The sequence below is a fragment of the Rattus norvegicus genome, chromosome 6 (assembly GCF_021556685.1).
Source record: "Rattus norvegicus strain SHRSP/BbbUtx chromosome 6, alternate assembly SHRSP_T2T, whole genome shotgun sequence".
NCBI classification, from domain to species: Eukaryota; Metazoa; Chordata; class Mammalia; order Rodentia; family Muridae; genus Rattus; species Rattus norvegicus.
Genome location: NC_141539.1, coordinates 119,415,096 through 119,432,067, shown reverse-complemented (window position 1 = coordinate 119,432,067; position 16,972 = coordinate 119,415,096).

The window sequence follows — 16,972 nt, the reverse complement described above, 5'->3', positions numbered from 1 at the left end:
GTTAATAATAAATTACTATTTTTTCTTTGTGATTTGTAATCTAAATTTTATTCATTTGTCTTCTTTTACAGCAAAATTAATTTCATTAATATTTGTTGATAAAAGTAATTTATTTCAAAGATCCAAACAAGGTGTCAAGATTTGTATCAGGATCTAATAAAACCTTGCAAAAAGTAGCTGAGTATTTGAACTCCAGATATAATCACAATTGCTCAACCTGATTTATAGAGCACAGTGATTTCTGAGATAGTTAATAAATTTCTTTGGTAAGCCATGAGGGAGATGCCAACCAACAGGTAGCATTTCTTTCTTTTTTCCTCTCTCTTTTTTTTAATTGGATTTTTTTTATTTCCATTTCAAATGTTATTTTCTTTCCTAGTTTCCCAGACATAAACCTCCTATCCCATCCCCGTCTCGTCTTTCTATAAGGGTGTGTTCCCCTCCCTAACCACCCCTTCCTGCCACCTTTCCAACATTCCCCTACACTGGGTGGTCCAGCCTGGTGGGACCAAGTGCTTCTCCTTCCATGGTGCCCAACAAGGCCATCTTCTGTTACACATGCAGCTGGAGCCATGGGTCACTCCATGTATAGACTTTGAGTAGTGGTTTAGTTCCTGGCAGCTCTAGTAGATTGGCATTGTTTTTCTTATGGGGTTGCAATCCCCTTCAGCTCTATCAATACTTTCTCTAACTAATTAACAGGGAACATTTCAAACCATCATCATTAAGTGGCCTCTCAAAAGTCTCTGTTCCATAAAGCAGGCATCAAAACAAAGTATTTTCATTTAATCATATTTTTATTATAAAATTTTGTCAGAGTTCTTAATTCTTCATTGTCCAATAGTTTAATCCATTCCATTGAGTAGGTTTCTTTAAACACAGAGAATGAAAGTTTTTCCTGTATATTAGGAAGAAAATGATGTTTAATTATTGCAATTCCATAGAGTTCTCTTTACTGTCATTCTATGCATGGTATCTGATGAAACTAAATAATCTAGCTTGTTAGTTCAGTTTATTATAAGGTGCACATTTTAGGAAACAGCTGAGACTTCTCTGATCCTGGTGAATAAAAGCATTAATTTATTTGGACTATCAAAAATTATAAAAGAAGAATAGTTTTCTTTTTAAAGCAAGTTCATAGACATTTTGCATAAAGTTTTACTTTACAAAGATAAAGTAAACAAATGTAACAATTCAGTGACTTCCCTAAAAACTGTAAAACTATATATACTATATATTAGAAATGGATATATATGTAAATATATATGTATATATATATATATTTAAGTTTAAAATGTTGATATGATTGCTTTTTTCTGTATGTATATAAGCAACACACATCTAAATGTGCATGAGTGTGTATGTGTGTGTAGGTGTGTGTCTGTGTGTGTGTGCGAGTGTGTGAGCATGTGTGTTTGTGTGAGTGTCTGTGTGTGTGTGTGTATGTGTGTGAGTAGAGACCCCAAATTTGTTGTCACTTATATTACACAAGAAATCCCTACTTGATTTTTTGAGCCAGTGTCTCTCATTGAATCCTGACCTTTGATGGTCTGTCTACTCTAACTAGCCAAATTGACCTTAGTGTCCTGTGTCTGCCACCTGTATGCTGGGATGACAGGCAGCCAACATGGTTTTCCAACTTCAGAGACTTTTGATAAAATGGACTTTATGTCTCATGTCTTACATGGTTGAGCACTGGCACAGGAATATAGTTCTACTCCTCTTGGTTATCTGACTACTTGAATTATGTATAATTGTTACCTTATATTATATTTTCTTATATATGTTTTCTTGAATTACAGAGGAATTATTTCTTCAAGGATAGAAATGGAAATACCTGTTTTGTAAAATAGAAATAATACAGATAGTATTTTATTGTCCCACACTGAAATTTGTCATTAGGAATTAGAGTTTTTATTCCATATTATACTTGTTAGCAAGAAAAAATAATTATTTTCACTCAAACTGTTTCAAATAGAGAGAGATATATTAGATTCTAAAATTTAGAAGCAATGTGTGAATGAAGACATTGAGAAACAGCTTCACTGAGGTTGAAACTAATTATCGTTTTAGTAGAGGCATGGGCACAAAGACGGATTTTAAGGTTAGCCAATTCGGATGCCTATCAGCTCATAGCTAGTGATGTGGGTGTAGTGTGATAGATCTGTTTACCCTTTTTCTGAATACAAAAGCTGATATCCCTTCCAGTCTGTGTCGCATCAATAAAAGAGGAAAATTACAGGCTTTGAAAGACTTTAGTCCTCAAGTAGAAATTTCGATTTATTTTCTTCTTACAGCACAGAATAATATTTTCTTTTGATTCCTCAGTTCTGTCTTCCTCCAAACCACCCTTTCACTTCCTCCCTCTCTTCTTTACCCACTACACTAGGTAACTGATGCAAACTTAGAGACTCTTGTCACAGTGGCAGTAGCGGAAATGGGCTAAGAATGCCTCCCTTGCAGTCTGCATACCTACAGTGCATATGCAGAAAGATCACATTATTCTCTCTCAGTTTCACATATGTACAACACACACACACACACACACACACACACACACACACACACACTCACGTAGATGCACATGCAAAGTCTTCCATGGTTTTGCAGACTAAGAAAAATAAATTTACTTAGTAAAAGTGACATATGCATAACAGAACACACTGTGTTTGCATTGAAAAAATATAACACATGAATAGATAATTCACAAAATAAAGAATCAAGTGAAAGAAATGAGGATGAAGTATGTTCTATTTATATTTTCAGCACCTTATGTCACTCATGGGTTCAAGCACTCACTACCAATCCTGATGGTCTAAACTGGATACCTAGAGCATAGGTTGAAAGAAGAAAAAAGACTCATGGAAATTATCAAGTGACCTCCACATGCATAGCAATGTACAGTTGTTCTTCCATGCATACACAAATAAATAGGTGTAAAAAGTTGGAAACATATTTTATTATTATTTATTGTAGCCTCTAAGAGATCTTATTGTATAAAAACATGACAATAATAATAATAATAATAATAATAATAATAATAATAATAATCCTTTAACATTTTATTTTTATAGTATCCTGGGAAAAAGCTTTTCATGAAAGGAAGGTTTAACCATTAAGAGATAGAAGAAAAAGATCAAACAAATACATATAATAAAGAAAATGTATTGAAAACGATCTCATTACATAGTTTAAGGAATGAGTAAGTTTTTTTCTTAACAAAGACCAACCAGGTTCCTATAGTGGATAACAAATTAAAAAATGAAAAGCTTTTGTTGGTTGGGTCTTCCTACTACTATAAAAGATAACTGTTTACCTATTGTTGAAAATTATGTTCCACCTGTAAATGTTTGGAAAAATGGTGGTGCATACCTCTAAGAAATTTCCGTCTTCCAGATGCCCTAGGGCTGCATAGACTAACTCACCAAAACTGACAGAGTACACACAAGACCTGAATATATTCAAGCCAGACAATATCCCAGCATGAAGAACTGGAGGTAGGCACAAGCCCCATTATTAAGAAGCTATTTCTAATCGACAGCTGCTTAGAGAATGAATATGTTTTCTCCATTCGAGTAATGCTGGATATACTGTGCAATGCTGATTAATGGCTGTGTCCATCCTCATGCTGTGTAGTTTATCTGCACAAAACAAATACTATGAAGTGTGTGTGTGTGTGTGTGTGTGTGTGTGTGTGTGCGCCTGCGAGCGCGTGTGCCCTCAGGTTATAATTTGGTGGTTTTTGTCTTTTTCTTTTTCATTTTATTTTGGTGACCATTTGTTTTCCTTTGTAAAAAGAAAGAATATAAATGTGTGTAAAAATGGATCAAGGACCTCCACATCCAACCAGATACACTCAAACTATTAGAAGAAAGATTAGAAAATAGTCTCAAACACATGGGCACTGAAGAAAATTTCTAGAACAAAACATCAATCACTTATGCTCTAAGATCAAGAATAGACAAAAAGAACATCATAAAACTGCAAAGCTTCTGTAAGGCAAAGGACACTGTCATTAGGACAAAATAGCAAGTAACAGATTGGGGAAAGACCAATCCTACATCCTATAAAGCACTAATATTCAATATATAAAACAAACTCAAGAAGTGACTTGAGAGAACCAAATAATCCTATTAAAAATGGGGTACAGAGCTAAACAAAGAATTCTAAGCTTAGGAATATCGAATGGCTGAGGTGTACATAAAAAATGTTCAACATCCTTAGTCATCAGGAAAATGCAAATCAAAGCAACCCTGACATTCCACCTCAAACCAGTCAGAATGGCTAAGATCAAAAACTAAGGGGACAACAGATCCTGACAAGGATGTGAAGAAAAAGGAACACTCCTCCATTGTTGGTGGGATTGCAAACTGGTTCAACCACTCTGGAAATCAGTCTGGAGGTTCCTCAGAAATTTGAACATTCTACTACCTGAGGACCCAGCTATACTACTCCTGCGCATATACACAAGAGTTGCTCCAACATATGACAAGGACACATGCTGCACTATTTCACAGAAGCCTTAATTATAATAGCCAGAACCTGAAACTTCAACAGAGGATGAAGCAAATGTTTTTCAACAGAGGAATGGACACAGGAAATATGGTATAACTACAATGGAGTATTAATCAACACTTAAAAATGTCGCGGAAGCCAGAGCCATCTTGTGACAGCGAATGTTATCATGGCTTTCCACATCTCCCCCTTTTTGTTTTACTAGAATGAGGCTGGTCTAGGCCTCTGTAGTTATGTCCATCTGTTGTGGCTCCTGTCTTAGGTCGTTCCTCTAATGTCACAGCCTTATCCGTCGTAGGGTAACCCTATCGCCTCCGGGCCCCGTGTCTTAGATTGGTCTGTGCATGAGGAAAGTTGCCCGTCTCTGGATACCGTAATGCTGTGTGACAGTAACTGCTGAATGACCTAGGGCGAACTCTACAAAAGAGGCCAGCCAGTAAATGAGTTAGTAGGGAAATCATGATCACCCTATCACGTGCAATGAGGAAACCTCAGCGATGTAAAATGGCTGATCAAAGAATCATTGAGTCTCTCTCATCCCAGTGTAATGGATCCACAAATCCATGGGGTGCAAGAGCAGAGAACTCAGATGCCGACTAATTCCTGAGCATTGATAACCACATTCTAGGGGAGGCCCCCCTTGTTCAATGGCCACAAGTGCTTGAGTGACAACCACCTTATCACGTTTCTGTTGAGATCTGAGTTTGCAAACCAACATAGCATGAACACTAATCCACAGCATAGGGCTGTACCAAACAGAGCCACTCCCGATAAGTAGTGGGCACCTCATCTGGCTCTCCTCAGCTGCTACCACCAAGGGCTGTAGTCAAGCCGCTCCTATAATAAAATTTAGAATTCTCAATTGTTAGCAACTACTCCAGAAAGTTCACCCACTGTGCTTGTCTAACAATAGATTGGGGGAGGGTAACTCTAGACATTGCAGACACAATGGCGCAGCAGTAATGGCTGCTACAATAGCAGCGAAAGTAACAAGGTCTTTCCCAGGACAGTTTAGGATCGGTCATTCTTCTCTGGAACAACCAGCAGGCATGGAACCATGTCTGAGATCTGCACAACCAGGGCAGAGTTCCCCAGTCCACAGCAGCTTCACGCAGATGGCATTCCTGTGAAGCTACAGACTGCAAAATGACAACACCAGTCAAGGAAGCAAGAGTCGCCAGGGGAATGAGGGGGGCAAGGGTAACAGCTGGAGTCTAGTCTTCTCCAGCAAGCAGCAGTGAACAGAAGGTCTGAGCACAGGCCGTGATTGGACGGGACACAATGACTGTAGCAAGGCCAGAATTTCTGTGATGACAAAAGATGAGGGGGAATCCTCCGTCTTCCTCTCAGGGCAGAGGAATGACTCCAGGGACCCAAACCACGAGAGCTGAATCTTCATGTTCCCAGGATCAGCATAACTCACCAGCCACTCGGGGAGCTGGCACACTCCTGTAGCATCCTGTAGAAGAAACACAAAGATTCCCTGTTTCCCATATAAAATACCTGGACAGGATCATGCCAATATGTGGATCTTTCTATTTCACCTAGGCAGAAGTATGCCTAATTGTAGGGTACCATAAACTCAGAGTGTTCCTTGGCATCCAAATTTAAAAATTGAAATAAAAGGAACATTATTAAATAATTGTATAGCATACATTGCATACAGGGATAACTCCCCCTTTTATTTATTAAGATATAAACTGTCTAGTATCATTGTCCTCCCTCGTTAAGGGGTCCAGGCAATCTAGTTTGAGTTCTTAAATGTCCTATAAAGGAACAGTACTTAGTGTTTTTAACCACTAAGCCATCTCTCTAGTCTTCACAAACTTTATTTACCTAAACATAAGCATTAATTAGAAATGCCAAATCTTGTAAATATTGTCCAATTTCAGTCTTACTAGAAATCCCTGAGCTGGCAGGGCGAGGCTGGGAATTGAAAGTAAGCAAATGGAGTCTTCCTCTTTTCGTGAGGGAGTGTTATCAACTCCATTATCATTTTTAAAGAGCTGGGTCTATGGTTTTGTTTAGTTGTCTGAGCCAGGGCCCTGAAAGGACAGTGAGTTGTCACAATTTACACTGAAATCATCACTCAGTGATTTCATGTAGAAAACTTGCCTCTAGTAAAGCATTAAGTAATTGAAATCAATTGTAAACCACAAGCCACACATTGGCTATCAGCATATGAATTGAAAGCTTGATTTAAAAACAGTGGCTAAAGCACGGAATTTAATAATCTGTGCTGAAGCAGTAGAAACTCAAGAGAATAAACAAGTGATCCAATCATATATGTAGCCTTTTCATTAGATAAACCACCTATAAATACAGTAAGCGCATTTTCTATTGGATGTATGTAGAAATATACAGTTTCTTTTTAAAATACTTCCATGACTCTAGCCTACAATTTTGTATTAACACAACTGAAGCTTTATCTCCAATGTGGATAACAAAGAAAGACCTAAGTCCTCTGGTAAGGTGAGGTACTTAGCCAATTAACATATCCTTAGTAGCTTAAAATTAGTTTCAAATATTCTTTTGTGGAGTAGTGCAACAGCTACTCCCCAAATATTAAAGCTCATTTTGAGAGCAAAAGTTTGTAGTAAAAATTTCCATATACACTGAAAGATTTAAAGTTCTAACTTCTTACATTGAAGAAGCAACAAAATTACATAAGGCTATTAGCCATTCTTTTGTAAAATTTTTAATGATATCACTTTATGGGCTCTCTAAAATTATAAGCAAGCTCACGAAATGAAAACTCACAATCGCCAGGACATCCTCTAAATCTATCTTGAAATGGCAGTTGGAGTAAGCAAACAGGCTGTAATGCTCTCACAAGTTCTAAAATCTCATCAATCCTTCGTAAATCCTGTCACAATCTCTACCTGTTTGATTTTTCTCAATTCTAAATAAGTTTGAGTTAGTCAGTGTAACACTGGCAATCCTTAATCATAATCCTTAAGTTCTCCTTGTAACACCAGAGCACAACCACAAGGTCGCCTGAGTTCTGAGTACTGTCCTTGGGGCAGTAGAATTAGCATCAAAATACAGATAACTTTAGGGCAAACCACAACTTTGGAAAGCAAAACTCAACCTCTAACAACCTAGTCTCTAAAATCCAGTCTGTCCTTCATGCTATAAAGTTTGACTGTCAATTCCTACACATGAACGCACGATTGTGCAGTCTCCAATACCTCAAAGAGACATTGTCCTAATTCTTTTTGAAGCCTGGTTTTTAGAGTAAGAAATCTATAAAAATATTATCTCAATTTAGACCTGTTTCCCTAGGTTGGCTCATGCCACATGTTGTCTAGAATGACTCCATCCAAATTATCAGCTTTATGTCAACTTTCTGTTACCACTTTTATACCTTTTTAACCATATACAATAACTTAAAAGCCAATAGTACATAACCAAGGCGTGTAGAACATATTTATACATTTAAAACCAATCAGAAACAAAATTGAAGTGGCTACACATGTCTTTAATATTTACACCAAGCACCATTTTTAGTTTTCTAGCTGTGATTTTAAGAGAAGCACCTTGTCACCTGTTGAGTCTAATAATAAGTCAGGGATTTTTCTAAGAGGAACAGCCATCAGCTCCTGTACCAAAGAAGCTGAGGAGCTGTTGGCGCCTTTAAGATCAGCTCGTGCAGACGCTCAGCTCCCCAGGCAGCTTCTCCAGCTGACCTATGCTCTTAGCTACAGGTACAGGGCTCCAAGGACTGATTGAAACTGCTTTTTATTCATTTGTTCCTTTTTGAAACGAGTTAAAACCAAATCAAGATGTGAACGATTGACAGATAAAGTTTTTACCATTTTTTCTTTTGAACATAAAATATAAAACATTTAAACAACGAGAAACAAAAACCACAGACATAAACTGACAGACATGGACAACTTGGTGTACCAAGGACAGACAATAGACATAGTGGGAAAAAACTAGATGGTGTCCCACCAAAGGGACCCAGATTCCAATAGGAGTCAGCAGAGAGGTAGGACTTCCCCTTTCCCACCACTTCCACGGTGACCATCCACTCGAGTGGAGTTGATATGGACGATGGATTGTCTCAATTCCTGGACTAGTCCATCAACGTGTTGAAACCAAATTCCTGTAAGATACTGAGATATATTACGGGATATCTGAGCAGCACGGCTGACATTCACAAATGGTATGGAAGTGAGACACAGTCCTGAATAAAATACAACTCTGAAGACAAAAGTTTAGAATTGTGATATCTTTTTGTTTGATTCTCCTGAATAAATGTTTCAGGCAGTCTACCTCTATCAAATCTGATCAGTATGACTCTGTGAAGTTTCCAGAGCCTAATCACACCTTTTACAAGCACAAAGACAAAATTTTTCTCTCAAAATACTGTGTTCCTTTTATCTCCTCCCTTTTTCTCTCCCAGGGTGTCCTTTCCCTTATCTCTCGCTTCCTCGGATCTAAAGTCCTTGGAAGGGCCTTTTTTCTTATGTGCACCTTTTCTCTTTGAGCTCTTTAATCTTTCATTCCACTCTGTTTCTGACATGTTGTCCTGTAACTCCCCTAGACCTCCCTGTCCTGCAACAGTAAGAACTGTTGGGTGGCATTTCCCATCTTCTAGGCATGACTTCTGACAGTGCCTAGCAGCAGCCACAAAATCAAAAACCAAAAGAAAAAGAATGAGCGCTGCCAAAACGATAACAAAAGCTTCCGTTGCATCTTCTAATGGGGGAGAGAAGTGAGAGAGATCAAGACCAAACATGCCTCTCAGAGCCTACCTGCAGTTCTGGACCCTCTCTGCCAAAGAGGCTCTCCTCTGTCCCGGCTATGGTGAGGGTTTTTTTCTGGTTTTTGGCACCATATATCGCGCGCCTAATGTCTTGCCAGCAGGAACGACACGCAGACACCAGGATCCTTCTGCAGCAAAGCGTTTATTATATCTTGACGAGGAGAGCCCCGAGCCCCACAATGGCACTGCTTATATACACCCTAGCATGGTGCATCCACACCTGATTGGTCGCTTACTCATGATCTCATTGGCACGCCCCGGGGTGGGCAAAGACTTGGTGCGAACACACTCTTGCACATGCGCACACAGCTAGTTTCCTGAAAGGAAGTCGGGCTGGCGCAGTGGAAGCCAGGGCCATCTTGTGATGGCGAATGTTATCCCGGCTTTCCACGTGGGGCACAGCAGAAGCCAGCGCCATCTTGTGACGGTGAATGTTATCACGGCTTTCCACATAAAAACAATGACTTCATGAAATTCATAGACAAATGGATGAGACTAGAAAATATCATCCGGAGTGAGGTAACTCAATCACAAAGAACTACATATGGTATCCACTTACTAATAAGTGGATGTTAGCCCAAAACCTCGAATTACCAAAGGTACAATCCACAGACTACATGAAGCTCAAGAAGAAGGATGAGCAAAGTGTGGATATTTCAGTCCTTCTTAGAATGGGAGACAATGTTTGGACTGATGGAATGGCCACTCAGAGCCTGCCCCATCTGGGGATCTAGCCCATATACATACAGCCACCAAATCCAGACATTATTGCTGATTCCAAGAAGTTCATGCTGACAGAAAGCAGATATAGCTGTCTTCTGAGAGGCTCTGCGGGAACATGACAATTACAGAGGTGAATTCTAGCAGCTAACCATTGAACTGAGAATGGGGTACCCATCAGAGGATTTAGAGAAAGGATTGAAGGAGTTGAAGAAGTTTGCAACCCCATAAGAACAATACCAACCAATCAGAGCACCGAGGGACTAAACCACCATCCAAAGACACACCCATGGCTCCAGCTGCATATGTAACTGAGGATTGCCTTGTCTGGCACCAATGGGAGGGGAAGCCCTTGGTCCTGTCAAGGTTTGACTTTCCTCCAGTGTAGGGGAATGTTGGGGTTGGGAGGTGGGAAAGGGTGGGTGGTTGGGGTGGGGGAACACCCTCACAGAAGTAGGAGGAGGGGGATGGTATAGGGGGTTTGTGGATAGGAAACTGGGAAAGGGGATAACATTTTAAATGTAAATAAAAACAATAAAAACAAACAAACAAAAAAGCAATCTGTCCTCCACCAAAATGGAAAAATCTCAATCAAATGAAAAATGTATTGTACAAAAAAAGAATATATAATATAAAATAATATGTTAAAGTTATTCATAAGTTTAAAAAATGCCACAGAAGCTCATTTTTGCCAAATGTCAATATGTCCACCTCCTCACTTCATTTTCTTCATTTCTGATAACAAAATGTTTACATTCCAAATGTTTGCTTCTCAGAGAAGAATTTGACTGTTTAAAGCATCCATGACCACAACTGACTGACATTAAAGTCCTGATTTTGTGTCTTTCTTACACTTTGTGATAACAGAAAAACACAGGAAATTCATGTGATTCTAGCATATTTTTTAAATCAGAAAAAAAAAAAAAACCCAGCAACCAAAAGACTAAGTAGTGTGATGTCAGAGTGACACATTAGGCCTGTTCTGTTGAAAAAGTATTTGTGAAATCCAGAAAAGGATGCATGGAAACAGCTGGAACCTCTGCATGGATATTAATGCGTAGCCAAAGCACACATTCTGAATCTTGGCAAAACATATTTCTCAATTCCTTTTGAGTTTGCTGATGAAGGGACATGGAATTTCAACAGCATTCTTCATAGCACTGAATTCATTGCAAGTGAATGAGAAGCAATGAGAAATTGGCAGTTAAGGCCTATTCTGGATAATCAATCCTATTTCTGTGAAAGCCATGAAGATAATGGATGGAGGAGTATTTAGAGTGATAGAGATAGGATGAAAGAACAATACAGTGACAAAAATCGGAAGCTATCAACGTGAAATAGTATGTGGAATTATGGGGGATCTTCATTGGGAAATAAGCAATCTTCTGAGAGTGAAGTTAACAAAAAGTTAGCTGATACTAAGAAACCAGAAACACTGAAGCATGTTAAGAACTCAGTTTATGTGCTGGGTTTCTTTGACATCCATGTATCTCCTCAATATTTTACAATCCATATTTTGCACAGGGTCTAAGAGAAAAGTAAATGCTCAGTAAGGAGGAAACTCTATACTGATTTGCAGAAAATATATAACTATCTAGGCCGTACATGACTTTAATGCTAACTTGGGAAAGCAGAAGCACACAGATCTTGGCGTTTTCAGTCTGGTCAGTTCCACACAGATGTGAGTTCCAGGATAGCCAAGGTTACCTATATAGTGAGAAGTTGTCTCAAAGAATAAAAAATCAAATTCTAAACATTTACTCAATGAAAGCGAATACAGCACCATTAATTGTGATGGCAGTGAAAACTTGTTCTTTTCATTCTTTCTGCTTTCTTTTTTCCCACTTTTTTTTCTGTTCATTTTGCTTTGTTTTCTAAAAAAAGAGAGAAAGAACCCATGAAATTGTATTGCAAGGGAAATGAAGAGGATCTGGGAGGAGAGGAAGGAGAGGAAACTTTGATCATAATAAAATGAATATGTATAAAATATCAATTTTCACATAAGATTTAACTTATATGTATATTAAGTGTAATATATTTTAGCAATCAATTTTATTTATCTATTTTCATAAAATATGTTGCAATGTATTTTTTACCTTGCCCCAAAACTCACTAATCTATCCCAACTCACTATCTCCCGGATTACCTAAATTCACCTTGTGGTATTGGAAAACCAACTGGTGTGATCTTCACTGGGGAAAAGCATTTCTTTTAATGTCTTATGTCTCATATCTTAGTTCTATGTAAAGGGTTGCGCCTTCATTTTCTTGCCTCCTTGCCCATGTTAATATGTTGATTATTGCTGTCTTTACTTGGTTCATGTTTAGCAGACTGCATGCGCACTATAGGCTATTGTTTTTGCTCTTGGTTGTCACTGAAAAGATAGGGAAAATAAGTCCCTATTGTTGCAGACAGAACATCCAGAGGTCCCTGAGCTGGACCTGGTATGAAAGCCTCCTCGGGGAAAACCAGCTCTCATGGTACCAGAATGTTCATGTAAACTACCAGTGGAGGGAATAAACCAACAATCTTACCCAACTACAATGCCTATGAACTCCAACAATCACCTGGGTGGCAACATAACCCTATCCATACTTTGGTAAACAAAATCTTCCTAGTTGAACTTAAGGATCATCTAACAAGATGGAAATCATGTTTGGTACTAGAAACTCACCAAATACCTTGAAACCATGAAATCATGAACCTTACAGAGTATACAACTACCTTATAGGCTAAAATATCTATCAAAATACACACAGATACGTGGACTCCTCACCACTCATCAAGTAAGCTTCTCCTTGTAACAATTAGTGAACATCTCCCTGGCTCTGGACAAAGGCACACCTTGGTATTGGTAGTGTTCTTATTATCAGTCAGGAGCAGAGCAGATGGCAGTCCTTTGCTCATCTTAGCTTGAAACCTGCCTTGGTGGCCAAAGTCCTTTTATGCCTAGAACATGTAAAATTCTAATCCAGTCAGCCTAGAAGAGGAGGAGGAAGATGACTGAGACCTGTGTTCTGCCAGGATACTTGGTATAGACAAGGAAAGATGTGCACAGACCTGCCTTCTACCCCAATGCACAAGTGGGCCATAGACACAGAGAGGCCCTCTACCACCAGGCATTACAGCATGGGAAGAAGAACACATACAGAAACCTACGTACGGCCATTCCACACACAGACCCGTCCTCCAGCACATAGCATAGGCCTGACATAGACACTCTTGCTAGAGGATGTCACCAACATACTGTCATCCTCTTGGCCAACCTGCACGGGGCCAACCACAATGTTCCAGTATGTGGTAGGTGGATGGGAGAGAAAGAGAAATGGAGGAGAGTGAGCATTGTGAAGAAAGATGGAACTGGAGAAATGAGGTTGAAAAGGAGTAAGCATGTTGTGAGTGGCCACCACTCGCCCCCCTGGACATGGTGAGTTCCTAGCTGTAGCTTCTGCTGAGAGCCATTTCCGGGTTTGTGTCAATGTCCATAACTTATAAAACGTCTAGAAAACATGGACATATCCCTGGTCAGGGCAAGTGCTGCAGACCAAGTGGATGTCTAGGGGATTTTACAAACTTGTCCTACTCCTCACTGGCTGTGGTGCTCTCAAGAGCTGATTCCACAGGCAGCAGCATTCTAGAGAGCTTGCCTAGTGACTTACCTAGGGAGCCCAGTGGAGCTGACGCTGAAGGCAAGTGTGTGGGTGACCCAGCCCTGAGCGGATGAAAGCAAGAGAGCAGAGACTGCTTCCTGTCAATGACAGCATTGAGCAGCCCAGCCTGAGCAGTGCTGGAAAGAACCTCATTATGATGGAGATAAGGCAGATCCAGCTCACGGATCAGGTCAGATACCACACAGACACAGACCCAGGGCTTTGAGTTTCCTATTCTGAAACCAATATCAGGTTCAAATGCTTGGGACACATGAAAGGGACAGCACTTCCCATCCAAAGCTTTAGGGTCTCCATGACACAAAGGATCAACAAGATAACCAGTAAACTGTCCTAAGAGGACCCAATGTTGACAGTGTCTCAGAAGTCAGATGTCTCAAACGAGATCAATGACCCATTGTAATGAACACTTGCAAGTGAAGATGTATATAAATGAGATATACTCTGGAACACATGGTGACAAGCTATAGCTTCCACAATGAGATGTTTTCTATGCTTTGATTTCTGTTTATTGTTTTTGTTTGTTTCATTGGGGGTGTTGCAAAGATGAAGGGTAGGTGTTAGGGAAGGGAGATGATGTGAAACTCACAAAGAACCAATAAAAAGTTTAAAAAGGGAGACCCGTAAAAAATAAAATCAATCAAAATGCAGAGTCAAGAACTTCAGTCCCATCTACAAAACAACTCCTGTACCTAAGGATCGAAGAACATTGTATATGAGGGAGAGGAAAGATTATAAGAGATAAAGACTCAAGAACTTTGCTCTGAGAATGTGTCCAAGTAAGTCAGAAGCTAAGCCTATAAAATGAAATGTTACTTAGTATTATGTCACTGTTAATTAATTGTAAGTTTCTTATACACTCAAAATAAGAAATAATAATGAAAAGTGTGCAAAATTAAATATAGTACCTACAACCCTCTCTAGACACATGTCTTGATCCCTTGAAATATTCAACCCAAAGCAGCATGATCTTAGGGGATAAAGTTGGAAAATCAGCGTTATGGAATCATTCACCTCAGGACTTTATTTTGTCATTTATCAGCTCCTCTTCCTCCTCCTTCTCCTCCTCCTCCACCTCCTCCTCCTCCTCCTCCTCCTCCTCCTCCTTTTCCATGTATAAACTGTTGACAAATTAGAGTAACCAGTGATTACCGAATTTTTCTATATTCTTTTTAGTTTTTCCAGTGTATGAGTTTCAAAAGTATGTGTTAGTACCTAAGAGTAGCAATAAATTGATTTGTGTCTCTTTACATAACATTTTATTCTGGATGGCCAGGAACCAGAGTATGGACAGCCAAAAGATGAAGAATAAAACCAAATACAAACAGAACTGGGAAAAATCAGTGAAACAATGTGTAACAATATTCTGCTATACTCATAGATTGATGGCCATCCCAATTATCATCAGAGATGTGTCATTCAGAAGATGCTGAGATCCACAGCAAAACACTCTGCAGAGCTCTGGGGATCCCACAGAAGTGGGTCAAGGATTGTAGGACACTGCGATATAGAGAACACCATGAAAACATGGGCCACAGAATCAAATAAGTGGAATTCATAGGAGATCAGGAAGATTTAAGAAACAGTCACAAACTCTGTAAGGGTCTGAACTAGATTCTCAGAATATATGTTATGGTTGCATAGCTGGATGTCCTTGTGGGACATTGAACAGTGGGAGTCCAGGGTGTCTCCAACTCTTTTGCCTATCTGATGTGAGGGCTCATGCCTAGTTTTGTTATAACTTATTATAATAAGTTTGGTTGATATTCAAATATGAACCAAAATAAGCAGAGAGAGGCTTGCTCTTTTATTTTGAAGGAGAGACAATCAATGTGGATTTGTGGGAGAGGGAAGGTGGATAGAGGAGACTGGGAAGAGTGGAGAGAGGGGAAAATGCAGTTTTGATGTGATATATAAGAAAAAAACTAAAGATATAGTAAAAGAGCAGTAACCATTTATTTATGTACTGCCAGTGATAATTTTGTTTTCTATCAGTAATTCCAATAGATGGTTTTATTATTTATGTTGTGGACAAATGTCATTGTGTTTTGCTCATATTATTGCCCAAATTATCTCATTGGTCTTTCTCATGGTTTGTGAAGTCTCTTAGGTCCAGCAATTCATCTACCTCGTGTTTTTATGGCTTATACACACACACACACACACACACACACACACACACACACAAACCACACACACACACACTTACAGATACTCACACACATTCACACACTATGCTTAAAATATATCATGTTTTGAGTTAAATATGTTATTTTGTCTTTTTTCTGCCATTACCTTCTCTGATATTCTGTTTCCTTCCCTTTAGATCCCTCCCTCATAAAGTTCTTTTAATACCCACATATTTTGAAATAGGTACAGAGATGATAGATAATAGACAGACAAATTAATAATTAATAGATGATAAATAGATAGATGATAGATAAGTGGTATCTTGATGGATAATTAGATAGATATTAATGCTATTAATGCTATGGCCACAGAACAATTCAAATATCAATCCCAAAGCAAAATTATTGCATCTATGCTAATGATATCATTGGCAAGTTTAGTTAATTTGTATAGTTTGTGTACAAATCACCTAATATGAAGATATTCGACTATATTTTAAGTTTTAGGATATACTTGAAAAACACAGTGATTCACATGTGACATTTAAATGAATACTAATCAAGTCTCATGTCTACTACCACTAACCTTGAACTCCTATGGCAAGCTATTCTGAATTGTCTTTATATGCACACTGCTATCAATGTTTCGTTGTCATTCTTTAAGATCACATCCTAAAATCGCGTTATCTAAAAGCAATCCAAAATTTTTCTAATACATCATGAGAAATTAATATGCTTCCATTTTCAAGAGTAATAACAAACAGTACCATTTTCATTTCATACATTTTGGTTTTGATTTTGCATAAACATATTTCAATCTGTGTTTCAAATGAAATATAAATTCTCCATTGAAGTCACTTAGCTGAATGAAAGTTTGCTAAATGATCTATGCTTCTCCTATACAAAGTTTATATATTCATACATATTTAAAAAGTCGGGTTTTAAAATCCAATACAACTGCAGTCCATTTTAACAGTGCGAACTGAATTGTTTTTGCCCCTGTAGGTGAGTAAGATAGACAAGCTAATTGCCTTTTTAACTTACAGAGCTTCAGTTTGAGATCTCATTATCATTTTCTCTCAGAAATGAATTTCTCTCAAGTTTTGATGGAGAGCATAGCTTCTTTTATCACAGAATTATCAACCCTTTCTTTTCCCTCTCCTTCT